The sequence below is a fragment of the Lissotriton vulgaris genome, chromosome 2_2 (genome assembly GCF_964263255.1).
Source record: "Lissotriton vulgaris chromosome 2_2, aLisVul1.2, whole genome shotgun sequence".
NCBI lineage: Eukaryota > Metazoa > Chordata > Amphibia > Caudata > Salamandridae > Lissotriton > Lissotriton vulgaris.
Window position 1 is genome coordinate 226,447,819 of NC_141688.1, and position 27,984 is coordinate 226,475,802.

At 44.3% G+C, this 27,984-nt stretch overlaps 1 protein-coding gene across 2 annotated transcripts in view; it reads left to right on the forward strand.

The window, feature by feature from the left end:
- Positions 1-2,075: 2,075 nt before the first annotated feature.
- EHF (ETS homologous factor) overlaps positions 2,076-27,984 on the forward strand; it is a 115,656-nt gene continuing 89,747 nt past the window's right edge. The window contains exon 1 of one of the 2 annotated variants that reach the window (XM_086959594.1): positions 2,076-2,292. The gene's annotated coding sequence lies outside the window, so the exon portion shown is untranslated. The remainder of the gene's footprint in view (positions 2,293-27,984) is intronic. The other variant, XM_086959593.1, reaches the window with a different exon arrangement.

The following is a 27,984-nucleotide window of genomic DNA, read 5'->3' on the forward strand; positions in this document are numbered from 1 at the left end:
ATCTGGCCTTGCAGTATGGACTGGACTGTTCCCATGGGGAGCAGGGTCGAGACTGATGTGTGTATGGCTGGGGTGTACTGGAATGGCATGGGGAGCAAAGTCTTGATGGATTATACCAAGATCTGTGACTAGGGGTGAATGTCTGATTTGTTCAGTATTTCGTCCATCATTTGTTCCTTTAACTTTTGTTGCCCTAATTGGGAAGGGCAAGTGTTGGGTATGTATATATGTTCATGTGAGCTGTCACATGAACATATATGTGAACTTTCTATCAAAGGTAATTTGAATTGGAGAGTTGCATTACAATCCATGTTGTTAACTTACAGGACTTCACCTAACTCAGTCACATTGGTCACTCCTTTTGAGCTTTTAAGAGGACGGAAGCCTAGTACAAAGTTAGTTCCTTGGTGGTTAAAAAAAAATTTGGCTGGTTTTGAAAATTGTTTGAAGGTAGATTTTGAAGCTGTTCAACACAGGGTTAAGTTGTACCAAGATAAGATGAAACATGACATGGTTAAGAGAATTGGTTCTACGTCCAGTCGTTCTATTAAGGTGGGTGATCTTGTTCGCATTAAAAAGAAAGAGGGTGTGAGTAAAGGTTTTCCTGTTTGGGCAAGGCCAAGGAAAGTGATTGAAGTCTTTAGGAATTCGGTCAGGGTTGATGGTGGTTCTGTGTGGAATTTGAGCAGAGTTTCTCTTTTTAATGGGATTAGTCAATCGGTGGATGATTTTGACAGCAATGTTTTTTTGGATGTTGGGGAACAGAGAGATAAAGGGGAATGTGTACATGCTGAATGTAACTCGGATAATACTAGAGTCACACGTTCTCATCGTTTACCTGTTCGGTTTAATGATTTTGTGATGAACTAGTTTTTGTTTTTTTTTAAGGGGGGAAGGTGTGTTGGGTATGTATATATGTTCATGTGAGCTGTTACGAGCGCTCAGGTGTCTGGTAGCTCGTGACAAGCTCGTGCATTGGGACACTGTGTTGTCTTTTGAATATGTGGAATGTGGGGAGTTGAAGCTGGGAACTGTTATTGTTATTACTAGCCTGGAACTTAAGACGAGAGCATCTTAATAAACTCACGTCCATCTTCAACTTCTCTCCTGCGTGATTATTGGCTTCCCTACAGCAAGCCCGGATGTGGGTCCCATGCTCACTGTGCTACTTGATTCAAGCTAGCCTGGCTGATGAGGGGTGATCCCCTGAAACCGGTACCAGGATGCTTGTTTCTGGTCCAGGGAAGACCTGGTTTGGCAGTTCAGGATAAGCAAAAAGATGATGGATTAAACCCAGATCTATGAGTGGGAGTAAATATTTTAATTTAGTCAGCATTCCGTCCATCATCTGTTCTTTTTGCCAAGGGAGTGTGCCTGGCACAATAAGCATAGCGGCACTACTCACTGCAATCAAGCCGACAATGAACATCACGGCCACACCATCCCTGACCCTAATGTAAGTAGTAGAGTGCCCGCTTCATTGTGCATATGTTGAACTCCGCCCCAGCCCTACCGGCTGTAAGCATTGGCCTATCTCTAGGGGCCTGTAGATGGTTTCCCTTCCCATATGCAAATCCACCGAACGAGCACAATGCCCGTCAATTTCCTAAATCTGTTGTGGCTGGCTCTTCCTCAGCCCTACAGGCCTTCCACTCATGGAAATGGCTTATTTCCTGTAAGCGGTGTGAAGTGCAGATGCCAACCATGTTTTGCTACGCCGACCGCCCACCTGATGATGGAAGACAAAAAAGAAGGAAAAAAAACAATAACCTGGAACTAACAGCGAAACAAACTTGTACCCAAAAGGAATTGTTTTTAACTGTCTTTCGTTATAAATTCTGCCATTGCCCTGGGCTGCCGTGGTCCTCACAGAAACACTGAAGAGGGGTTAATGAGTGAAAGAAGGCGCAGACAGGCAGAGCTGCCGCCTCGCAGTGCCAGGCCGGTTGCCCAACCTCACCTGGCCGAACCAGTTCTTTACGCGTTTTTAAGGTGTGAGCTATATGCAAATAGGCGAATGTTTACCATCCTTCTCGGATTCCCGGGAACCAATCAATATGTACGGAACTACGGCCGGGAAAACCCCCTGCCTGGGCTGGCACAGGTGTCTCGCTCGCTCTCCTGGCCGCTTATTTGAAATTATCGCGTGAGCCCTGTCTCCACACACTCGAAGCGCTGCATCTTTGGTCCTCTAGCCGCTGTCCCGGCCTGGAAACTGACACATCGTGAGCGACACCCTCCTAGCTGCGCGATTCACCTCTAGGGGCCAGCCACTGACGTCCATTTTATGAGGTACGCTTGTATTTTACATTCCATCTCTGCACAGAGCTAGCTCTGTTTTAATGGCGCAGGATAGCTCAGTGAGTTAGACGGTGGTCGCATCTGCCTGTCAAAGGTTCTACTCCCGCCAAGGACAACTCAGGCTTTCGTCCGGCTGAGATTGGTGCGTAGTTACCATTGTACGGGATAGCACCTGGTAGGGATACCTCTAACAAATGTCACGAAGCGCTACGTAATCATTCTTGCTTATGATAACAACTAATGTTTTAGTTGCTCAGGCACTGTATGGAGTGCAATATAAAAGCGCGTTATACATTGGGCGAATAATAGCAGTGCTTAGATATCGCTTCAAAAGCTACTAATTTCCCAGTGAAGCACTAGAGGCCCGTAACAAGTGGTTGGTGGTAATGTTTTTCCACGCATTTCATGGGTGCCTCTCACTCTTTAATAGTGCCCAAAGCGCGCATCATACCTTGGTCAAACAACTACATTGATGTAGCACACTCTATCAAGTGCCTTGTTTCTCGGTGCTGATCAAATATAAAAAGTGTTATGACAAACCAGCTCACCTTTAAAAAGATGCTATGTTGAGTGTAACACCCCTGGATAACTCTGCAGTGGGTGCATTAGTACACTGAGGTTTCTCACCTGACTTTTTTCCGTCTGATAGGGTGACCGGCCGGCCCGGAGTTTTCGGAACAGTCCCGGTGTTCAGAGACCTATCCCGGTGCCCCCACGCTTTTGTTACATGTGCCGGCTTGGGGGACAAAAGGTCATTCTGCGAAGCTGAATTTAAAAGTAAGCTCCCCTTTCACAGACGCCTCTGTAGCTTAAAATAATGTATTGCTTACTACCAGGCAGCACAGGAGGAGCCCACTGTCGGTCTGCTCCCGGCAGAGACAGAGTGAGGAGGAAGGGGCAAGGGGGCACAGGGTGGATGGAGGTCGTTCCATTGCTGAGGGCATGCAAATGTAACCATGAAAATGTGTGTGTGTGTGTGTATATCAGACATGCCAAACCTCCCGATTCAGGCGGGAGACTACCGATTTCAAAGCTAGTCTCCTGCCTCCGGATTCCTGAAAGCAAAAACCTGATTCCTTAGGGGTTTCAGCTGACAGAACTTGGTATTGTGTTAAGTGCCAATTCTTCCAGCAATAGTCAAGAATGGCGAAGCAGGGGCTCTAGAAGGGGTGAAAAACCAACAAAGCCTAATTAATAAGCAAATGGTCTTTTAAAGACCTGTGAAGTACTCTGGGCGGCTGTTTGTGTCCCCAGGAAGCTGTCTCAGCCCGGGCTGCCACAGTGGGGTGGAGGGGGGCTATATGCACTGCCAGCAACCTGCCAGGCCAGTGCCCAACACTTGCAACACCCTCTCTCTACCTGCCATCGCGCTCCATGCTTCTTAAAGGTAAAACCTTTTTTTTTTAAATGAGCATTTGCGTTTCAAATGTCCGATCCCGCAGCAGCACACTTCCATAGGCCATACATGACAGTAACCCGATTCAGGGCCCCATTCTCCAGTTTTGTTTTTTAATCTCCCACTTTGCTCTTCTGAAATGTTGGCATGTATGGTATATATATAGAGAGAGAGATAGCTATATAGGTATATACATATATATGAAATGAAATGAAATGAAATTTGGGTTTTCTATAGCGCATGGCTGCCCGTGAGCGTCCCAGCGCTGAGATTGCAGAACCTCTAGGGGTGGAGGCCGGTGATAGGGAAGATGGTTATTGCGGAAAGAGATGCGTTTTAAGAAGCTTCCTAAATTTCATATAATTAGTTTCGGAGCGAAGATGAGATGGCAGAGCATTCCAGGTGATAGCCGCTGTGACCGAGAAGCGACGTCCTCCAGTTCGGGCTTTTTTGATTCTGTGGACTGTGGCTAGATGATCTTGGGCTGAGCGTAGGGGCCTGTTGGGTCTATATGGGGAGATCATCGCTTTTAGCATTGGAGGCCCTTGGTTTTGCATAGCTTTATGAGTGGTACACAGGGCCTTAAATTTGACCCTTTCGCGGATCGGCAGCCAATGTAATGCCTTAAGGGCAGGTTTGGCTGAGGCTCTACGGGAGGTCCCTGTGATGATCCTTGCCGCAGCATTCTGTGTTCTTTGAAGGATGTTGATCGTAGATTCCGGGGCTGCTAGAAAGAGAGCATTACCATAGTCCAGTCTTGATAAGACTAGACCTTGCAATAGCAATTTCTGTGAGGGACCCGGAAGTAATGGGAGGATCTTTCTGGTGGAAATACATATTATATATTATATATATATATATATATATATATATATATATATATATATATATATATATATATATATATATATATATATATATATATATATATATATATATCTCTGTGTGTGTGTGTATATACACACATTTACAAGGCTCTGCAGAAAACAGGACAGGCCAGGTATAAAAGTAAGACTTTTATACCTTTAGTCCTACTTTTATATTTGACCTCCCCGGTTTTGCTTCGCAAAATCTGCACCCATCCACCCCCCCCCCCCCCCCACCCCCTCTGCTCCACCAGTCTGATGAATATAGGAAAGTGTGAGCTGTAAACTGAATTCTTGTGAACTTCACACCTGCGTGCAAAAGCCCATCACTGCTTAGTTGGAATTTCACCAGCAGATATAGCGCTGATAACGCCGATAGCGCTTCGAGCTACAAGCAGGGCTGGCTTTGGCCCTGGTGGTGCCCGTCGGGACAATGTGTTTGGCGCCCCCACCAATGACCTCCCTCACAGACTCCCTCGTGAGCTGCTATCACAAAAGGAGCTCTGTGATAACAGTAGGTATCCACTCAGATGTACAGCCACATGAGAAATACAGTTCTGTATTCTTCAGGGTACTGGCTCTTTGCAGCAGGCGCATTAACCTTCTGCTGCTTTATGATGAGTCAAACAGCAACTAGACAAAACTGTAGATCTCTCGCCAGAAGGAACATTAATCACCAGAGATTTTGCCATTTTTAGTGCTGCCTGAAAACTGCTGGACACACAAGGAACTCTGCAGCAGGTGCTGTTAAAACCGCAAGGGCCTTCTAAACACCCACCGTCTATCTGCGCCAGGGGCGGCTGCACCTGTTGCACCTTCAAGGCTCTGTGAGTGATTGGTTTTGGTGTACCAATGGAACAGCACTCACTTCTTTTTCTTCACTTTGGAAGGATGGAAGGTTGAGTCGACCCTGCCGAGATTCAAACCTGTGAAATGCAGATGTACGCTATTATAGCATTAGGAGTTTAGCCCACTGGGCTATCCTGCCATACTCAGACCCCTGTTCCACTTTGGAAGGCAGCACATACTGCTCTTTACAGAGGCCTGTTATCAGATCTCGCCCCAAATATATCAAACTTCGCTCAAAGGGATCTTTAGGCGACCTGCCTGTCTTTTCAACTCAGGATCTACTGGTCACAAAGAAAGTCAGACTTTTCAGTTACTTTGCAGGGTAATTGCGTTTGGTGCTTCTGTTAGATGTTGGGTGCACCAGGTGCTAGCACCACGAGGTAACAAAGCGCTTCACAGAGAGCATTATTTCTATAGCAGCGCCACCCCTGACACCGGATGTGTGAAATGAACTATGGGGCAATTTCTAATCTCTTACATTACACATATTTACAATCTGTAGCACAGGAGGGAGCAGGGCTCCCGTCGCCAGCGTTTTACGCGAGTAGTTGTGGCTCACTACTCAGTTGACTGTGACTGCCGGTGTTCGAGAAAGACCAGTTCATGGACGAAATTTCTGTGCAGTCGACCCGAAGTTATTTGCCCAGAATTACACGGGTTTTAGCTCAAATATCAAAGCTGCGGTTAGAAGTCAGACCTTTAGGCTCCAAGGTCTGCTTACAGCCATCACACCGGATCTCGTCCGTCGCCTCAGTCTTTGACTGACACTCGCAGCGGTGTTTTTATTTTTATTTTTCTGCTATTGATGATAGTTTATTTTTGTTATTAGGTTAAACGGGTACATTTACTGCTCACTCTACTACATAAGGATCTAAATACAAAAATACATACTTTACATATTAAGGTATTGATATATAAAGATAAACTCGCTAGTTTTGTAATCAAACTGTGTCTTATAAGTAATAACTGGTGTCCTCAGTGACCGTGCGAGTTTGATGAGATTTAATGTATAGTACCAGTAAAACTTCCAATCTGTTAACTCGAAAGCTTATTTTTGATCAAAATCAACATGATTATTTTACCAATATGGAACCAATGTTTGATTTCTTTGAAAAATATGTGCATGTCTGTTTTATACAAAACCGCAAACACAAAGAATGAAAACTCTTAATGTATATTCTGGCGTTTATTTATGAGCGCTCTCATTTTTGAGAGATACTACAGCCCAGGAAAACAAAGTGCCTTAGACTAGGGGCCTCATTTATGAAAAGTGACGCATCGCTGCGTGAAAACAGCGATGCGTCACTTTTCACTGCGCACTCCTTGCGACACCAATGATGCGTCATATTTAATGTATGACGCATCATGTCGCAAGGACTTACAGATACGTCAGTATTTCTGACGTATCTGTAAGCGCAAAAGTGACGCATTGCTGGAGTGTGTCACAAAAGTGATGCAACTCCAGCAATGCGTCCTTTCACATGGGGAAAGCCCCATGTGAAAGGGCTTGCGTCAGTCTTACGCCTGCTGTGAGGCAGGCGCAGGATTTTGACGCAACAGCATCCTAAAAGTGACGCAGTGAAATCTCATAGATTTCACTGCGTCACTATTACGAGGCTTTTTGTGGGGGAACGCCCCCTCTGCATACATTATACCTGACGCAGGTATAATGTGACGCAGGGGTTTAAAAAGTGACGCATCTACCTAGATGCGTCACTTTTTAAATATGGCGCAACAAAGTGCATTTTTACGCCGCTGGTGCGTCACAAAAAGTGACGCACCGGCGGCGCAAAACTGACGCAAGTCCTCATAAATAAGGGCCTAGGTATCTACCTCACAGTACAGCTGAAGCTACCTCAAGGCGCTGGGCTGAACGAAGATGCCTGACAGGTTAAGAAAAGACGACTTTTTAACTCGTGTGTGAAATACACGACGTTTCCTTTCTATGCAGAGGGAGTCAGTAAAGCATCCCAGAAACGAAACCCGAGAGCCCCCAGGGGTCTCCCTTTATGATAATCAAGCTTGCCCAGGGTCACACTTGGTTAGGCGGGAAAGCCAGGGACGAATACACGAGGTTCCATAGCCGAGAGTTCAGAGTCCGTAGACGTTATCTCCTAACCTGTATCCCTGGATGAAGACAGTCTCACGAATGTCTTAAGTTAGAAAAAGGCATTCTAATGACACGTGTATTTGACGGGAAACCTTGTATGTCTGAGAGTGACTGTATATGGAGGTGTCTGCTCATTTCCTATTCAGTGGATCTTGAATATTTAAAACGATAAACTCCTCTAGCTCCCAGCAGGATAACTACCTGGAGAAGTGCTGGTACAACCCTTGGTAAGGTGTCAGTGCCTAGGAAGAAGTGCTGTCACTACTCTCAATAAATTACCAGAGCTCGGGGCGAAGAGCTCTGGACTAAATAAAGTACCATAGCTCCGCCGAGACGGGCTGGCACTGCCATACATAAAGAATCATAGCTCCGTAGAGAAGTGCTGGCGCTACCCTAAATAAAGTATCATAGCCTTGGCACTGCTATACATAAAGTATCATAGCTCCGGAGAGAAGTGCTGGCACTACCCTAAATAAAGTATCATAACCTCGGTGAAAAGTGCTGGCACTGTTATACATAAAGAATCATAGCTCCGGAGAGAAGTGCTGGCGCTACCCTAAATAAAGTATCATAGCTCCAGTGAAAAGTGCTGGCACTGCCTTATATAAAGAGTCATATCTCTGGAGAGAGGTGCTGGCACTACCCTCATTAAAGTATCATAACCTTTGTGCGAAGTGCTGGATCTGCTATACTTAAAGTATCATAGCTCCGGAGAGAAGTGCTGGCACTACCCTAAATAAAGAATCATAGCTCCGTAGAGAAGTGCTGGCACTACCCTAAATAAAGCATCATAGCTCCAGTGAGAAGCGCTGGCTCTGCCATACATAAAGTAACATAGCCCCGGAGAGAAGTGATGGCACTACCCTCATTAAAGTATCATAACCTTTGTGCGAAGTGCTGGATCTGCTATACATAAAGTATCATAGCTCCAATGAGAAGTGCTGGCACTACCCTAAATAAAGTATCATAGCTCCAGTGAGAAGCGCTGGCTCTGCCATACATAAAGTATCATAGCCCCGGAGAGAAGTGCTGGCACTACCCTCATTAAAGTATCTTAGCCCCGGAGAGAAGTGCTGACACTGCTATACAGAAAGTATCATAGCTCCGGAGAAAAGTGCCGGCACTACCCTACATAAAGTATCATAGCCTCAGTGAGAGGTGCTAGGACTACCCTAAATAAAGCATCATAGCTCCAATGAGAAGTGCTGGCAGTACCCTAAATAAAGCATCATAGCTCCAGTGAGAAGCGCTGGCTCTGCCATACATAAAGTAACATAGCCCCGCAGAGAAGTGCTGGCACTACCCTCATTAAAGTATCATAACCTTTGTGCGAAGTGCTGGATCTGCTATACATAAAGTATCATAGCTCCGGAGAGAAGTGCTGGCGCTACCCTAAATAAAGTATCATAGCTCCATGGAAAAGCGCTGGCACTGCCTTATATAAAGAGTCATATCTCTGGAGAGAGGTGCTGGCACTACCCTCATTAAAGTATCATAACCTTTGTGCGAAGTGCTGGATCTGCTATACTTAAAGTATCATAGCTCCGTAGAGAAGTGCTGCACTACCCTAAATAAAGCATCATAGCTCCAGTGAGAAGCGCTGGCTCTGCCATACATAAAGTAACATAGCCCCGGAGAGAAGTGCTGACACTACCCTCATTAAAGTATCTTAGCCTCGGTGAGAAGTGCTGACACTGCTACACATAAAGTATCATTTTTCCGGAGAGAAGTGCTGGCACTACCCTAAATAAAGTATCATAGCCTCGGTGAGAAGTGCTAGCACTACCCTAAATAAAGTATCATAGCTCCAATGAGAAGTGCTGGCTGTATCCTAAATTATCATAGCTCCTGTGAGAAGTGCTAGCACTACGCTAAAAAAAGTATCAGAGCCCCGGACAGAAGTGGTGGCACTACCCTAAATAAAGTATTAAAGCCCTGGGGAGAAGTGCTGGCACTACCCTAAATAAAGGACCGTTGCTCTGGGGCAAAGTGCTGGCACTACCCTAAATAAAGTATCAGACCCCTAGTGAGAAGTGCTGATACTGTACTACATAACGTATGATAGCACCAGTGGGAAGTGCTGACACTACCCGAAATAAAGTATTACATCCCCGGGGAGAGGAGGTCACACTACATTAGTAAAAGCATCTTAGTCTGGTGAGAAGTGCTGACATTAAACTACTAAAAGCTCATTGTCCTGGTGACAAGTGCTGACACTACCCTAAAAAAATAACAGAATCTCTGGCAGAAGTGCTGACACTAATAAAAGCATCAAAGGCTGTTGAGTGTTAGTAATACTCTAATAAAAATCATAATTCTGCTGACAGAAGTGCCGCCACTCCCCTAATAAAAGTAGTATAGCAGGGGTGCTGCTACTCTGCAATTATTAATAGTGTAGCCTTAATGACAGTTGCCTGCAAAGTCCTCTTAATGAGTGTCAACGGTGCATCAGAGCCACGCTGAGGAGGCTTGGCACTTTCCGGTGGGCAACTTGGCGTGGCGGGGCAGGATCAGTACAGTTCTAACTGAGGTGCAGGAGCCCTGCCAGGTAGGGCCGGCACTGTCTTATTAAATGTACAGGTATCCTGCCGATAAGGTACGACACTCCAATATTTAGAGTGTAGAGTCTTCTGGGAAGGGCCAGCTCTGTTTTAATAAAAGGACAGGAGGACATCTGAAAAGTGAAAATATTGTCTTAGAAATGTGATAAATGTAGCTTTTCTAGCTGTATGGAGCTGTCAATGCGACTCTGTGATGTAACAATACATACTCTTGGTATAAGGGGTGGACTGTAATCCCCTAGGTCGACCTGGCTGCCCAGGGTGGGCTGAAATTGTTGATAAGTCGAATCTGCCTCCAAATGTAATTAATATAAACAATCCTGGTGCTGTTTTTTTCTTATTTTCCGGTGACAGGCGTTTCAATATGACTTCCAATCTGAACTTGGAGCTACCCAATGCCCCATTATAATGTGCTCATCATTTATGTATTGGTGCAGTATTCCATTTAGAAGCCTTGAGAAAGCTCATTAGTTAAACAGAGTGAGCGAGCGAAACACGTGTCGGCTTCAGCACAAAGACACATTAATAAACAAACAGAAACACCATATACTACAGGTGGATTGGCTAGCTTCATATTTACTGTATTTCAAGTGCGGATTCCTCCTTACCAACTATTGCCCTAAAAAATAATACTGATGGTACTGCTGATAAGAGGCAGGTATGTGTTAATAGAAGTACTAAAGTCCTATTGTGGACTGTGTATGTATGCATGTGTGTTGTATGTATGTCTGTATGTTTGTATGTACGCATGTATGCTTGTATATGTATTTCTATAGCGCTGGTTCTGCCCTAGTTAGTATGCTGAAGCCATGCTCAGAAATGCAGGCACTGTTTACGTCAATGACCCTCATGAGAAGTGCCTGTTCCATTTTAATAAAAGTGCATGCCGGTGACAAGGTCAAATGAACAACGACTAGAATAAAATAATTTTTTCTACCCGATAAATTTCCCACTTCACTTTTAAGCTGCGGGTCTGGGGTCTATTTTGCAGGGGAGTACTAGGTGTGGCAAAGGGCGGAGGTGGGCTTTAACAACATAGATTGTTAGCACAACTGGGTGTCTGTCTCCCACTTCGGGGTTGAGTGTTTCCGGGATACTTGTCGTCTCTTAGACTTAAAACACGGCCTTGTTAAACCGCCCCCTCAGGGGGGGGCTTAGGCATGTGCAAGCTGTGCACCTGCACAGGGCTGCCAAACCCCAGGGGCCGCCACGCCAATACTGTAGTCTTGTGCTGACTCTGCCTAAGTGTGAGAAATTATGACGTCGCCCGTTCATGAGTCCTCGCGCACACATCAAATATATTTCGGCTCCTCAACCGGCACCGGTGTTTTCTAAATCCTGAGCTACGGCCGGCATTGTCAGGTAAGTGAGCTTGCTGCTCGCTACCCCTTTGCTACATTTGGCCTACACTGCGCCAGACAAGGCACACACCCATAGCTGAACTGGCTTTTTACCAATTCTTTTTGCTGCACGATACTCTGCGTGTCCCGTCTGAGGAGCAGACGATGGCCTATGGCCCCCACCTCTCTCAGTTATCAGGAGGCGTTCGCCACCCCGCCTATAAATAATACCGCAACAGCATGTGCTCATTTTGTAAACCTTTGTCTGGCATGATCTTTCTCCAACTCAGGAGGCCCCTTCCGCCGCATACAATGACCATGTTTGAATGTGTAACCATTGATAGCATTTATGAAACGCAAGCACGCCCCGCGTTTGGTTTAAATCATGTCGCCCCTACCTAGCCATTTTAACCTTTGCCAGTACCAGTAATAATTGTGAGTAGGTGCACGTATTTTAGGCCACACTCAACCCTTCATGTTGAGTCCCGACTGGCACTCCATGACCAGCTGTTACAGAGAGTGGGCCTTTTGTCATTTCTAGTCATCACCACATGTATGAGGCCACTCACACTACAACTCGCGGTATTATTAATATATTAGCCTGGCACTGCAGCTGTCTGTGTCAGTCCCTCATGTCGTGTGTCACAATACCCTCCTCCTCCTAAATTTTATCGTTCTGAGATGAATTCGGAAGGGTAGGAGCAGCCGCAGGTACTAGTCATCTAACACCTTTTCTGGACGTTTTATTAAAACACCTTCATGAGCTCCGGGGTGCTCCGCCCGCCCAGACCCCCTGTTCCGGGGCCCCCTACCTGTACTTCCTGCCCAGGTCCGCCATGTGCCCAGAGCCGCCCCTGTCCCCCTGTCCCCCTGTCCCCCTGCTTCAGGAGGATAAAGCGACGCAGGTTCTTTAAGCGGGAAAGAGACTCTGCTAGAAGGAGCAGGACTGGATGCTGATTGGCTGATAAATACTATCTGAAATTTAAAGATGGAGGTAGGCAGGACGATTGGAATGTTGGAGTTAACCTGGCTCTTTTTTTAGAGGTCTTTTAATTTTGGCACCTCAAGTGTTTGAAATAAAAGCAACAGTTTCTAGCATTCTATTTTCTTTCTGTTTAAAAGCACTTCTATGGAGTTCGTGTGAACACGCAGTACTGTTCCCTGTACAGCTCATAAATCTTTTCTATGTACAAACCTTTATTAAATATAATATTAAACAACTACATGTTACCCACACCAATGTTAGAAAAATAAATACATCAATGTTAATACCATTAATAAATGAAAGCATCCTATGGTAACACTGCCTTAAACAATGTAAAGTACAAAGCACACAGAATATCATACTAATCAAAATGTACAAGTTCTTTAATTTTTTAAAGGAAGTTTGTAAAAGAGGAAATAAGTGAAAAGAGAGAAGAAAATATGTGTTCAGAGTTAAAATACTATAAATATTAATAGCCAGTCATTACCAATTAGCATCTAACATATTGAAAATGAAACAGCAACTCTGTTGTGAGATGCAACTATTCTCTAAAAAGATCACTGACACTTCTTGAAGCGAGGCAGAAAATAATATAATACAAAAAACTCTACTAGAATATTGCTTACTTTTGAGAATGTTTTCCACCCCCAAAGCTGAATACTCCTTTCTTGTCGCACCTTTGTTGATTCACTGGAGTTTCAAGGCAGACAGACAAACATGAAGGTAGCCCATCCGTGGAGAAACAGCGCACTGCGAAAGTTCTGTCATTAAATACAACGCAAAGTCCAGCATTTGTCTTAACGCTACAGACCATTAACCCCTTGGCCGCGGCGCTAATTCCGCCGCAGCGCTGGGGGGGTGAGGGGTTAACTCGGCGCTGCCATGCTCATGACGGAACCACGCCGTCATGAGTCACGGGTGAGCTGTGCTCATTGGGCGTGGTTCAGTTACGACCCTGCCCACTCACTAATTCGCCCGCACACGCAGGGAATCAGTGCTGCATGGTCGGAGCGGCAGCAGCATGACGAAACCACGCCGTCATGAGCACACGCCCGTGGCTCATGACGGCGTGGTTCTATCATGACGGCGTGGTTCCGTCATGAGCAGGGAAGGGGTTAATGACAACAACTGAACAACAGACAATAGAGGAAAGGCCGCCTCTTGGCCCTGGCACTAAGGCTAGCCTAGCAGCCAGAGAGGTAAGTTAGGAACAGGCGAAGGACCTTGTAGGAGCCAGGGTGCCCCTGCCGGTCAGTTTTCTGATTTTATTAGAAATATTTGGTTATTTGGCTTTATGGGAGGGACATGTACAGGTACTATCTAAAACACAAAAGTGCTGCTAATTAACTACTAAGGAAGACGCTATGTCTTCACAATGGATGGAGGGATGGAAAGTGCTCAGATGGACTGGGATGGGAGCTCCAAAGCTTCACAGCTTGAACAGAGACAGCCCTTCTGCCTGAATTGTCTGTGTGTTCATGCTTCAGTGGGAGTCTAGAAGACAATCTGGAGAGAGGATGTGGCTTATGGCTAGGGCGGTCGACGTCGAAGCTGGAAAACCGGGCTCGAGTCTCGGCGATGATGCTCAACTTCCTGTGATTCTGGGCAAATCACTTCGGGGCAGATTTATGTCGGACTTGCGCCGCCGTTGCGTCACGCAACGGTGGCGTAGACGTGGCGCATCCCTGTGACCCATTTACAACGTGACGCATCTAGGCAGATGCGTCACGTTGTAAAGCCCTGCGCCACATGTGGGCGTTCCGGCGCAGGGTGGGCGTTCTGGGGCAGGTGCGCCTCACAAAAGTGGCTGAGTGAAATCTACAAGATTTCACTCAGTCACTTTTAGCCCAATGCTGCGTCAAAACCCTGCGCCTGCTTGAAGCAGGCGTTAGGCTTGATGCAGCATTGGACAGATAGGGCACCCCTGAGTCTTGCTGGAGCTGCGTCACGCTTGCGACGCAACTCCAGCAATGCGCCACCTTTACGGCACAGATGCGTCACGCATCTGTGCCGTTTTTGCCCCATGGTGCGCCACATTGTAAATGCGGCGCACCTTGGGTGGCGGATGTGTGGCGCACAATAACTGGCGCATCCCTGGGGATGCGCCAGTTATTGTAAATCTGCCCCTTCATCTCCCCGTCCCTAACAAAAATGAATGTGTCCTAGTGTAACAAAACTGGTGCTATGCAAAGCGCTCTGATACCCAATATCTTCGGGTCTAGTTTGCGCTATATAAAAATCTAAAAAAAATAAACCCATGTGGAGGGAGAAACTAGCCAGGCACTTAAGGAAATCAAGATAATTCGCAATCGACAATTCATGTGTGGTCTCAGTTTTAATGTTTCTTTTAGTTTAAAGAGGTTAATTGAGATTTTTTTTTGATGTGTATTTTTATTGAGAAGTACCGGTCAATATGTAAACATTCGTCAAAAAGTGAATTAGACAATACATCAAATGATAGTCCCACAGTAAAATACTATGAAATGTCAAGTGAGATTTACGAGTGAAGCGGTCTATTCTTGTTCCTAAATGACCATGTATTGTACTCTTTGACTTAGAAGTTAGACACTCTTCAAGGAACCCAAATAAAAGATCAATGGTTGAGCCTGTGGGCCACCTTTTTTGATGTAGGGAAATGGATGCTATAAATCAAATACTGAAATATTAATTATAGTTAGTATAATAGAGAGGTTAATGGAAGGATCCAAACTGATATCTTTACTGTCCCAACTGATGTTATAAATAATATAACAAAAGAGGAGAGCACAGGTTTGTAAGATTCTGAAAGGACCATCTGTCTACACATTTCATTTCACTTGATATCTATTTATTTATGTGTCTTGTTAAGCGCCCGAATCACCCCCGAAACGGTATCTACGCTCTACAGAAGTGCTACAACGTCAGAAGAGTTTAGTTTTAAGAAACCTGCAGAATTGCAAATTATTGTTGTATTCGCAGAGGTGTAAAGGAAGTTGATTCCAGTAGGAGGGGGCTCTATAGGCAAATTCCCATCTCATCTGTGCATATATCTAATACATTTCCTGCTGCCCAATTCATGAATAGAGGGCAGCGGTGTTTGCTTTGTTTATGTTTAAATTGATATAGGGCATGGTACACTGGGCTCACAGTGCCTTCATCAAGTCTAGTTAGGTTGCCATGACAGCGCCTTGGTCGGATCTACATCATCTCAGACCTTGGGCATGTTGATTCACTCGTTCCAGGCAAATTTGCCCGTATTGGGTATGTTTAAATGGTATACAACCGTTACAACGCAACTTTTACAACGACCTACCATTACAACGTAACTTTTACCACGCAAACTATTACAACGCATTGCGCTGGGGGGCGCTCTAGGATAGGGAATAGGTTAATTTACTATCCAATAACCTTCCCTACTATCCACGGGGACTGGAGTTGGAATAGTAAATTAAACTATTCACTATCCAGTGCCTAAAAGCATTATGCGTTGTAATGGTATGCGTGGTAAAATCCGCGTTTTAAAGGTAGGCGTTGTAAAAGTATGCGTTGTAACGTCATACATCCGTTTAAATTGTCTTTGAGCACGTCTAAAAGGGTTTAGAGAGAACAATATAGAAGCAGGGATTTGGCATTGGCCCTCAAAGGCAAGTGTGATGAAAAGGAGTAAGAAGATGAGGGTTGAATGGTAAATACAAAACCAAAAAGACGTAGAAAGTAAAATATTGCATAATAGATACTTTTGAGACAGGACCAGTATTTCTATGTACCTTGGAAAAAGTCTATGCATGCAATAGTCTTTATTTAGTGAAGCACATTAGCTGTATATACAATACGTTATCATGGCAGTAAGGTACCTTGAGCAAGGAAGAGTGATTAACAACTTGTTTTGTGTCTTTATGACAGGGTAATGCATTCAATACTAAGAAAATTCCCTCAAGACCTATATACTTTTCATTATAAACATAATTTACATTAATTTACTTTGCTCATGCACAACAATAACCATAGAACTAATGAATTTAATTTTAGTGTTTTATTTCATCATTGTTTTTTCATTTGTATTTCTTGTAAATTCATCATTCTTTGTTTATTCATTTTTCATTTCTTAAAAATATTTCTATCTTTTTTTGGTATATATTATTTTGTGAAAGATACATGTTACACAAATACCAACAGGGTAATGCATCCATACGCCAGACACTTCCAAGACAGGGTGTGGCCTTACGGCTAGATGGTTGACCTCGACTCTGGGGTCGGTACCCCAGGGCCGTCCATGTCTGGCCGATGTGTCAATGATATTTTGGCTCTGCTGTGTTATTTACAAGAGCCTTCATCAGAACTGAAAGTACCACGTCCTGCTGATTGTTTCCAATGAATACATGTCAGCAGCATAGTTCTTCCATGATATAAACAAACAAATTTCAATATGTTACACAAATATTTTTACTTTGATTACTATTACTTTAAATGGTTTACTACTAAATGTTGAGTAGTATGTAGAAATATAATTGTTAGATGTACTTACCAGATTGGTTGGCCGCCCTATTTCTATCAGAAAAATATGTTGTGGAAAACGTGGTGTATTGTGCTTCTACATAGAAAATATGTTTCCTCAAAAATAAGAGTGTTTTGGTAGCATTTTAGGTTGGCTATATCTCACACAGTAACCATGTAACAGTAATCAAGAGATATAGAAAGTATAGCTCATTCATAAGAGGTGGTAGGTACATCTTAATACATTAACAAATCTCAAACATGGTCTTAGAATATGCATCATCCAATAATTAATCTACTTAAAAATAATTTGGAAAAATTGAGTTTTTAGTTAGTAATAGAGCAGGTTATGATACGTTTTTCTCATTATCATGCATTATAAAATTCTGCTTTGAACATGCAAAATAATGTAGCAAAAAAAATCTGAAAAGCTGAATAATGCAGAGAACTGTGAAATGTCAGAGACAAATGTGCTGAGAGAGCCATGTATGCCTCTACAGAGGGATGCCCTTGAAGTGAATATACTGGGGCCTATTGAGTGTTTGGCGGACTCTGTCAGGATGGCCATTACATTACCTCCACCTGCCAAATTTTGAGATGTCCGCTGGCCCCATGGACACCTCTCTATATAAAAGTACCACGGTCATGGCGGTTCTTGTTAATGTAGGAAATGATTGACAGATGGAACCATCAGCCATGATGGCCCGCCATTAAACTTTTCAAAAGTTTTTTGGTTTTCAAAACTGCCAAAGTGAGAGTTTGTTTTTGAAAAATGAAGAACTAATGGCCCTGCACCCTGGGTTGCCCTTCCTCCAATGGCCACTACTGCCGCGAGCCGTCAGAGGTAGTATTCCATTGACGATGTCAACAGCGGCAGCATCAATGGAATACTGACAGTACGTCCATCTCTAAACGAGGTGGGTGGGCCGAGGATTTGGAGAGCAAAGTGATCCAACACATTTGCAATGGAGCACCCTCTCCAACAAACTCTAAGTAAGGCCTTCTATCCCTCCGGGAGTTAGACATCCCATGTACAAAACAGCAAATAATTAGTTGAAAGATGCACGGATACAGATTCATCTGGAAAAGGAGAGCTTATTTGAGGGCAGATTCTTTTATGCAGAGCTTTATAGGAAGCCTGTGGACATAATAAGGGCCATGATATGCTTAGCAGACTGAGAAAAACGGATCCCGGGCATAATTGAGACCTGGTATACAGAGATGCCTGCAATGCTGAGAGAATTGAGAGAACTATGCCCTAATCAGGGTACTTCTGTAATGAAGGAGCTGCCCTTACCAGATCCCTTGAATACTTAAACTCCCCCCTGCATAATAAGAAACTTGACATAATGAACCTCCTGCCATCAAACTCCTGCACAGTCTGAATTACAGTCCTTGCTATTTCAATCAATCCAATCAAACAATCAATCAATTTAGCAATGAGTCATTTATAAAACGAGGCTCTACACCCATAAGGGTATCTGTGCACTAAGGTTCGCAGGTCTCGATCGAAAAAGCCAGGTATTAAGTCCCCTTCTGAAATCCGCAAGGGAGGGTGACGTTCATAGGTGGAGGGGCAGGCCGTACCAGGCCTTGGCAGTGAGGTAGGGAAAGGGACGACCTGTGGCAGTGACAAATGGGGGGTGTGTGAGGACTAGAGATGTGGATGTGGAGCAAAGGTGTCTAGCGGGTTGGTGGTAGTCCTTGCGGTGGTTGATGCATGCCTAACCCTGGTAGTGTAGGGCTCTGTAGGCGTGTGTCAGTATCTTGAAGTGGCATCTCTTCTGGATGGGGAGCCAGTGGAGGTTTAAGAGGTGGGCGGTGGTGTGGGTCAGTTTGAGGAGGTTGAGGATGAGTCTGGATGCTGCATTCTATATGGTCTGGAGTCTCTTGAGGAGTTGGGTGGTGATACTGGAGTAGAGCAGGTTTCCATAGTGGAGACAGCAGGTGACGAGGGCCTGGGTGACGGTTTTTCTGGTGTTGACGGTTACCCATCTTTAGCTTTTTCAGAGCATGTGGAGGGTGTGGAAGCAGGAGCAGGCGGCTGCTTTGATTTGGATTTGAAATTTATACTTTGTTGTATCATGCTATTTTATTTTAAATGGTTCATTGAGGGCCATTACAACCCATACGGTTTTTAGGCAGTCTTTCCAATATAACACGTACACTTACATGGATCTATCTGGGATTGAGGGAAGAACTAAGGCTGAGATACTTTTTTTGAAAAGTAAGTGGCCAACTGCTGATCTAACCAGCACTTGTAGGTACTTCCTAATAGTAGACGCAAGGACTATTCTTGGTGTTGTCACCTGACCCAGTTAAGATTCGGAAGGGGGTGGGGCAGAAAGTAGGACCTAGGCTGTCTCATAGGGTGACACTTTATCCTCTAAGAAATATGCAGAGCCCAGAAGCCTCTGTGTGGACGATTCATGGCGCCTAAACTGAACGTGTGCTGTACTAAGAAGCAGACAGGTGCAGCCCGAGCAATCAAATGAATGAGCTTCTGTAATCGTAAAGGAATGATCGGAGACCTGACTTAGTCCGCCCCATTGCACCTTTTTACCATTGGAGATTGCGTAGAAGGCTGAGCCATGTTTTCTTGCCTCAGGACCCTCTGTTTATAGGACATCATGTGGCAGGAAAGGTTGGTGTCCAGGCTGACCACCTCCAACTTCACCTACATCATTAGTAATAAGGAGGTATTAATACCGGTCCAGCAAGTGTGGCGCTCAATGGCACATACATAAAGTTTAGCACATTCATAGAGGGCTTTCTGCAGGCATGTGCTCTGCTACAATGCTTACTATACATAGGTCCTAGTGGTAAAAGAAGAGCCTGAAAGCCTATGAAAAGAGGATGGACGGTCTTCGGCATAGAAAGCCCTGGTCAAACACATATCACTTGACTTGGCCATCCAAGTTAAACACCAGCTCTTTCTCCTCTGGGTGGATATGACTTCCACTGTTTCCCAGAAGTACTTTTGCACAAAGCAGGAATCATAATATTAATAATACTGCGAATTGTAAAGCTCATGGCTACTTCAGACGAAGTGTCCCAGCGCTGTAGGAGAGCTCCATTGCATTTTGCTGGAGGCATGTGGGAAGGTAGAGACCTGCTAGAAGGCGTATTTCAACAGAAATGCCGCTGTGGTCTTCAAAGATTTACACACTGTTCCCAAGAGACTTCTACTAGACTTGATATAGAGTTGGGTCGAGTGGGAGGATCATCATACATCGGTGGTCTCCTCGCACCCCAGACTCTTGGTACCACCGCTCGATTTTGTGTTGGGCGAAGTGACAGGTTTGAGCTGTAGCTGGTACTACCAGTATAAACCTCTGACCAGGATGCATCTATGTCACAGGAAGGAATGTCATGGTGACCATTATCCCATTCTTTTGAGGGAATGGCGCTATTTGTCATCTTTGTCTACGGCCTTCATGATAGGGAGGGAAAACGTGGAATTGCCCCCACTCACAAGGAGAGAACTTGCCGCAAGTTTGCCCATTTATTAGCTGAGTAAAGGGAAAAAAACACGTTGCCGAGCTCATAAAACCTTCAGTGCCCTACAGGGATCCACCACAGAGTTGGCTTTCTTTACCACACAAAGATACCTCCAAGGCACCTAGGGATCCCCGAAAAGGGTGGACGGGCCTCCATAACGCCAACGGGCAAGGGCGCCATCCGCGAGGGTCTAAATATCCCACTGTGACATGATCAAGATGGGAGCCCCAAAAGACCTGCTTTGGCCACATAGCATGGTTTGCTTTCAAAACGGACCAAATTATGAAAGCAAATAGTACACACGCTGTGTTTGTTTGCACACATCAAAATGAGGAACAACATGCAATGCCAAACGCTGTTCATCACGCTGAGGTGGCAAACCTGGAACGGAGCTCAATCCGGGCAGCCTCTAACAAGTGCGCCATGAGCTCCCCGATTTGAACCTGTTTTGGATGACCTGTCTTCATTGGGTGGCTAAGGCCGTCATTTTAAGATACACTGGCAGGTGTCTCCGCCACCGGTGGAGTGGTGACCACACCTGGGGAAGACTGACCAGGGATGTCAGTTCCAGAACTGGGGCCACCTCCGAGGAGACACATGGTGATACAGTGCGTTGCTGTATTTTGGCTAGGTTGGCGCTGTATCAATAACACTTACACACATGGTAATTTCACGGTGCTCATGTGGCATGGAGGAGATGCCACCATCACATGTGGGTAAATGTATACTAAAAGGAGAAGTGCACTTCTATTACTCACATTAGAAATGTCCTTGATGTTCCAAGAAAGTTCACCCAGCACAGCAGGGGCAGTCCCAGGGCTTTCCGTGCACCCCTGCCATGCCTTACATGGGCGAGGGGTCCCAACAACATTTGCAGCAGTCCTACTGTGGACTCGTGGTCAAGCCAGAGAAGGACCCATTGGATCTCTCAGCCTTCCCCTATCCTCCTATTTCTCCTAGGGAAAGCATAGGTGCCAGAACAGTACTTACTCTATAAAACAGTGAAAGTCCAATTGATGAACGCCTTGAATCCGGGTCTGGAGACAAGGCGCTATGGGACAGCAGGTACATTAGTGACCAGATCTCTGCCGAGGGTCCTTTTATCTGCTGTCTCCTTCCCTACATCTGTGGAGCACTTCCATTCCCTTGGGGCTAGGAAACCTGCAGGCAGACGCTGAGAAGACGAGTGAGGAGTATTTCATGCCATTCGGGTCAGAAAGAACCTATTATGGTTATTAAATGTCCTGGATGGAGGATTAAAGAAGATTACTGATAGTACAGAAGCCTATGCCAAACAGTAGATATCTGGAATAGAGAGATATTTTTGTAAAGCCCTGATGAAGTCAGAGTTGCGGACTCATCAGATCTGACGAAACACATGTTGGCTATTTTGCAACCTGGAGAAGATTGTAATGTGTCTCAGGAATAAACATCAGAGTTGAAAGAGGATAGTCTGGACATCGATTTCATAATACACACTGAATAGTGCTCAGGATAATTTGTTTGTTGTTGTAGGACCAGATTTTCTGGTCCATTTTTGGGGGTATGAGTGGCTGCCTTCTTCCTTGAAGCAAACAATCTGATAATTTTGCATCTCACAGTGGGGATTATTAGAAATCTTTGCGCATAGAGCCTTGCCACATTCAGCTTTGGGTATTTTGCCTTAAAGATATCACCAACCTCTTAGCTTAAAAGGACCAGCTGTTTCATGGACAGTCAATCCCCTTCCCTCGCGTACCCCACTGTGCCTGCGCCGTCCGCTGGGCACAGGCCAGATGCAGGACGAGATTGGCATATCTGTAGTGGCATTATCACCAGGAGGATACACATGCCCACTGTTCAAAGGTTGCTTGCCAGCTGCCACCATCACAAGGCTCTTTTGTTCTGCAGGTGGCAGACGCGCCTTACCCACACTGACAGACCTTTAACAATGCAGGATGGAAAGGGAGTGCCTCTCCCAGATCCACCTTTCCACACCAATTTAATCCGGCCTCACTACTTTGGCACAATCCGAAGCTGCCGAGGACAGAGACATCACACAAGCTACACAATATGTGCCCTTGAAATCCAGAACTAGGACATATTTTAGGGAATATGTATCAAGGCTTTGCACAGGTGCAAACTCACAATATGTGATGCATACTGGTAAACAGTCACACTTCCCTGCATTGACCCACCTTCCCGCCCACTAGTTTTAAGTTTAAAGGTCTTTTTGCACCTTCAAAAATAGCAACAAGAGGCTCTAATCATAATTCTATTCAACCTATAAGGATGTCCTTGTAGGGCATACAAAATAAGGACAAAAGCATCAAATAGAACAATGACAGCCAAAGAACACTTGCTCACGTTATGATAACAACATATCTGAAAAGACAATAGTATACCACTGTATGATTAGTTCTTCTGTATATTTATTGCTCCAAATTGTAAAAGTCGAATCAACCAACACGTTTCATCACAATACTAGCTAACCGTTGACTTCATCGGGGCAAGTCAAATCATATGACTATTTCAGAAGGACATTTATTGTTCTTTAATTACCATCATCAACTTAAATTGTAGCCATTACTTCTTGACAGGTGGAGTCTTGGCAACTTGTTTACTGTGTATTAAGGGACTCTGTCCGTGACCTGCAAAGTATGGGAGTGTCTGTTTACCTCATCTGCTGAACACCCAGACGAACTGTGTAGAGTTTTTGCTTTTACTACAAGAGTTCTGTTATTAACAATTCAGTGATAGGTGTGCTCCGAAGTTTCTCTTGCCACTCCAAAACAGGGTTGAATCCTAAAAGAAGGCTTGAAAGGAAACAACCATTCTATGTTCCAGGGCTAGAATACAAGTATGCCACCTTGCGTGACTATGCTGGAGAACATTCCAGTTAACATGTTTTAGACGGAATTGAGCTGATGCAAGTCGGCTTTTCAACATCTGGCTGTTTACTTATTGCAAGGCAAAAGAACCAATTGGAATTCTGCTTGTTAATTTAATTTACCAACTAAAACCAAAACGCACCAGTAGACATTAAGTACCATTACCAAGGTCTAATTTGAATCAATTGCAATGTTCTGTTTCATAGTTTGGTAGCTGGCCAAAACTCTGCATGTCAGCCCCGCATTCTAATAAAGAACATTTGCCACTGGTCAGTATGAATTTATGTCCAATTTATCCATCAGAAAAATAAATTGGCTACAGGCCAAAATTCATTCAGACAGGTTTTCAGATACAGCTGCACTGGCTTCCTATGTACTCTAGTGCTGTGTTTCCCAAACTGGGGTCCGTGCACCTACAGGGGTCTATGACACATTCCTCAGGTGGTCCTCAGGCAGCTGTTTTAAAAGCACTGCAAAGTTCCTTGTAGAATTAGCAGTTATCCAGCAACAATAACAGTGTAAAGATAACGCCATTGATTAATGTACCTGCTTGAAAGAGATGAGAGTTTTGTCCAGTGGCAGGTTTCACTTATCTAATGTAGCACAGAGGGTTAATATGCCTGCTGCAAATAACGCGTACCATGCATTTTAAAAAACTGTATTTTTTGTGCATAGGTCAGTGGGTTACTACTTTTGTCACAGATATTCTTGTGTTACTCTGCAGCTCATAAGAGACAATCATAATCTAGCACAGTGACCTATAAACTGTCACCAAAGAGCTGCTAACACACTGCATGGTACAAGTTAGTAACTTTTGTTTTTCCCAGTCTTTCATTATCCTGGTGCTGTTAAAGGGGTTTATTTGGGTGGAAAAAGATTTTAATTGTTAAAGATAATGCTAATCACTGTGTAAAGATCTGAATCCTTAGTTTGTGATTTTCCAGACCAAGCACTCTTTAAAAATGCCTACAAGTATGAAGGACATGTGAATCCTACACCTTGTAGTCCCCTTTTCCTTATGTAACATTTTCTCTACACTGATTTACACGTATGATTCATTGTCTCTATATGTGTGTGATGTAAAGTGCTCTGACATCCTACAATGGTATGAGAGATGCTATCAAACAAATGAAATACATGTGACAGATGTGCTATGGAGAAATGAGAGGCCCTGTTGAAGAGTGATAATAAGGGAATCATTGAAGAACCCCAAACAAGATTGTTGTATCCTGGTGCATAGTAAGGTCATAATTTACTATTCTTTAAAAGCTAATACAATTAAGTATATAATGATAAATGTGTTGTAGAATGCACCATTGTATACTAAATTTTCTTGAGGGAGAGCCTTTCAAAGCCCCCTTTGTAGTGGTCAGGCTCACTCACTGCACTTCGTGTGCACTGTATTGGGACTGGTCTGAAAACATTTGCCAGGGCTGCTTTGAGTTTCCACTCTGGCCTTGGCAGGAGCAGGAGCCTTGTACAGCGGAATAAAACTAACCATTTAAAAGTTAATCACAGAGATGCAACACCAACTTTCCCATTAAATGTTTCCTTTTTTTGCAAACTCTTTCAATATAAATTACTAAAATCCTTAGTAATTCTAGTGTTTGTTTTGTGCGCACAAGTGTCTTTATTTTTTTTCGAATTACTCTTTTAATGTTTGAAATTTGAATCATACAAATTGCTGGGGGTCCCCGGCTTCCAGTGGTGAGTCAATGGGGGGCCTCAGGAGTCCAGAGTTTGGGAACCCCTGCTCTAGTGGTCTTCAGGCATAGTTATTTTTCTTTCCTAAAAGGCAACTAATTGAGGCACAATGTTGCCCAAGTGTATTTAATAATTGTATTTATTTATTTTAGAGGTTTTATATAGCGCTGGTTGTACCCAGCGCTTTACATGGGTAAGAAGGTGGTCATGGTATAAAACAATAATTCAAGAGCATGGAAAACCAACAAGTTAACAAACTAGAAACAGCTACAGTTTACATAAATCAAATAAACAGATAGAAAGAGTGTGGGCTATATACACAGGTAGGACATGGCAGTGGTAGATTCAAACTTTATATAGTGGTATGGGAAGGAGAAAGGCATGAAGGGCACCAGGGAATAGGAGGTTATGTGTGAGAAAGGAAGGAGGGAAGCAGAGCGGGTAGGTTGGGAGGAGGGGGTCGTGGGAGTGGGTGGGAATGACTATGAGAGGGAGCGGGTGACAGAAGTGGGAGGAAAAAAATTCAGCCTAGTAGAGGAAGCGGTGGGCGCCAGTCTAGAGACAGTAGGAAGAAGGAGGAAACAGAAAAATGGAAGGGGCGAGTTCAGGGCACTGCTTAAGACCCCCAATACTTATTGAGGAGGTGCATTTTGATGTATTTTTTGAAGCTGGTGTGGGTAGGGTTGCATCGTAACTCTTTGGGGAATGGACTTCTTTTTGTGCTGGGGAGAGACTAGAAGGAGTGCGTTGGTGCTTCTCATGGGTCATGTGCTGCCCGCTTCTCAGAATTTGTTGGCGAGGTATGGCAGTGTATTTTGATGAAGGATTTTGTGTGTAATACAGGCAATTTTGTAGGCTGACCTACCTTGGATGAGGAGCCATTTACGGGTTTTGAGGGCTGGAGAGATGTGGTCGAAGTGTTTGCAATCAGTGATGAGCCTGGCTGCAAGGTGTGAGCGGAGCAAGGTGGACCTTAGGGATTCCGGTGAGGAAGGCGTTGATGTAATCAATATGCGAAAGGACCAGATATTGGACTACTAATTTAGAGTCATCAGTAGGGATAGGGCTTACTTTTCTTTAGATGACGGAGAGTGAAGAGAGCTCCTGTAGCTGCGTTTCTGATGTGCACATTGAGAGTTAGGCTATCATTGATGGAGATACCAAGGGATTTAACTGAGTTGGACAAGGAGAGGGAGCAGTTGAGGCCATTGAGGTTGGAGATCCAGGTTTGAATGGGGAGGTAGTTGTTTTTATGGGAGTAGAGAATTATTTCAATTTTCAAGGTTTAAGTTTGAGATGATTTAATTGGTACCAGGATTAAATCTTAGTGAGGGTGTTGGTTAGGTGTAGGATGTCCACCTGGGTTTTGATCTTATAGTAGAGTTGGGTATCATCTGCATAGAGGTGGTAGTTGATTCCAGCTTGTTTAAGAATAAAGGTGAGGGGTACCATGAAGAGGGAGAGAGAATAGATCCCTGGGAAACCAGAGTGGGGTTTAATAGGCAGTTGTATATTTTGATTTGCTGTTTTCTCTGTTGGAGATAGGAGACGTACCATTCATGTGTTGTCCCATTGCTGCCAAATTGATCTCTGAGTGCATTAAGTAGGGCAGAGTGGTTAACTGTATCGAACGCAGTGGAGAGATTAAGAAGGATAAGTAGGCTGGTCTCGCAAATGTCGAGGGAGTGGTGGATGTCATCAACAATGTTCAGCTTGGCAGTTTCGGTGCTGCAACCTTTCCTGTTGCCTGATTGTAGGGGGTCCAGTAGGTTGCAGTTTTTATTGTGTTTATCTAATTGGAGCAGGACACATTTTTTGAGCGCTTTGGATAGAAGGGAGAGGCTAGAGATGGAATAGAGATTGATACGGACATTGGGGTCGGCCATAGGGTTTTTGAGAATGGGAGTGATTTGTCCAAGTTGAAGGGAGGTAGGGACATAACTTGTGTCAATTGAGGTGTTGATGATAGAGGTCCTGGATGGGGTATACCGTTTCCATGTAGATGGATGGCTTTCGGTCGCCAAAAACCTTTGTCAACAGGCATTCTCCAGCACAATCTATTACTGCTTACCTCATATATATGAACAGGTTGACAAGTAATGCCGCAGTGAGCTGCGCTGCATTCCACAGCGCTGTGTTGCTCTGCGCTGCATGAAAGATACACCTTAGTGCAGAGGTCTTCAAACTGGGGGTCCGACCCCCCTGGGGGTCCTTTAATTATTCCAGGGGAGGGGTGCCAGACTCTTGGCAAAAAAAGCACTATGCTGATTACAGTGCTTTGTTTTTAGTGGGGTAAAACAAGCTGCAAAGAGTTAGCCTCTTTGTAATGAACCATCACTAACATGCTCTTCCATATATATGTGTTAAAAGGGAAGGGACTCCAAATGTTCTTCGAAACCCCGACCCTCATGTAAAATAATCACACTATGGATACCTGTACACGTTAGGCCTGGCTGACCAAAATGGTATTTTTGGCAATCATGTATTTGATTGCACTTTTAAAAGAGTAACAACGCGTAAGTGCAATGTTTAATTAAGTATAGACATATTAAAACATTGACAATTGAAAGGAATATTTCAGAAAAATTCTGAGGGCAGCCAAAGATTTTCTTTGTTTATACTGGGGGAGGGAGGGTGAGGGGTGGGGCAGGAGGGGAGGACGCAGGATAAAAAAAAATTTAAAACCATTGCCTTAGTGTGATTATCTCTGATACAGTGCTCATGTTAGGTAACTGCGAGGTTTGCCATGTACCAGTCACAATTTCAAATTAGGTGCTTTGTGTTTATAATTCAGCTTATGAATAGGACTCCAGGGTTTATGGTATTTCTTTATTTAACATTTCCGTGTGTATTTATCCATATTTGCTTTTGGCCATCTAATTGGTATTTATCCATATTTATTTTGTGTTTTCACAATAAATGTTGTTATGCCATTTACCAATGTGTATTGTGCTAGACGCATCTTTCTAACTTTTGGATTCTGTTACAGTTGAGGACTGCTTCCCTGTGTAATGCTACAAGTGTTCTT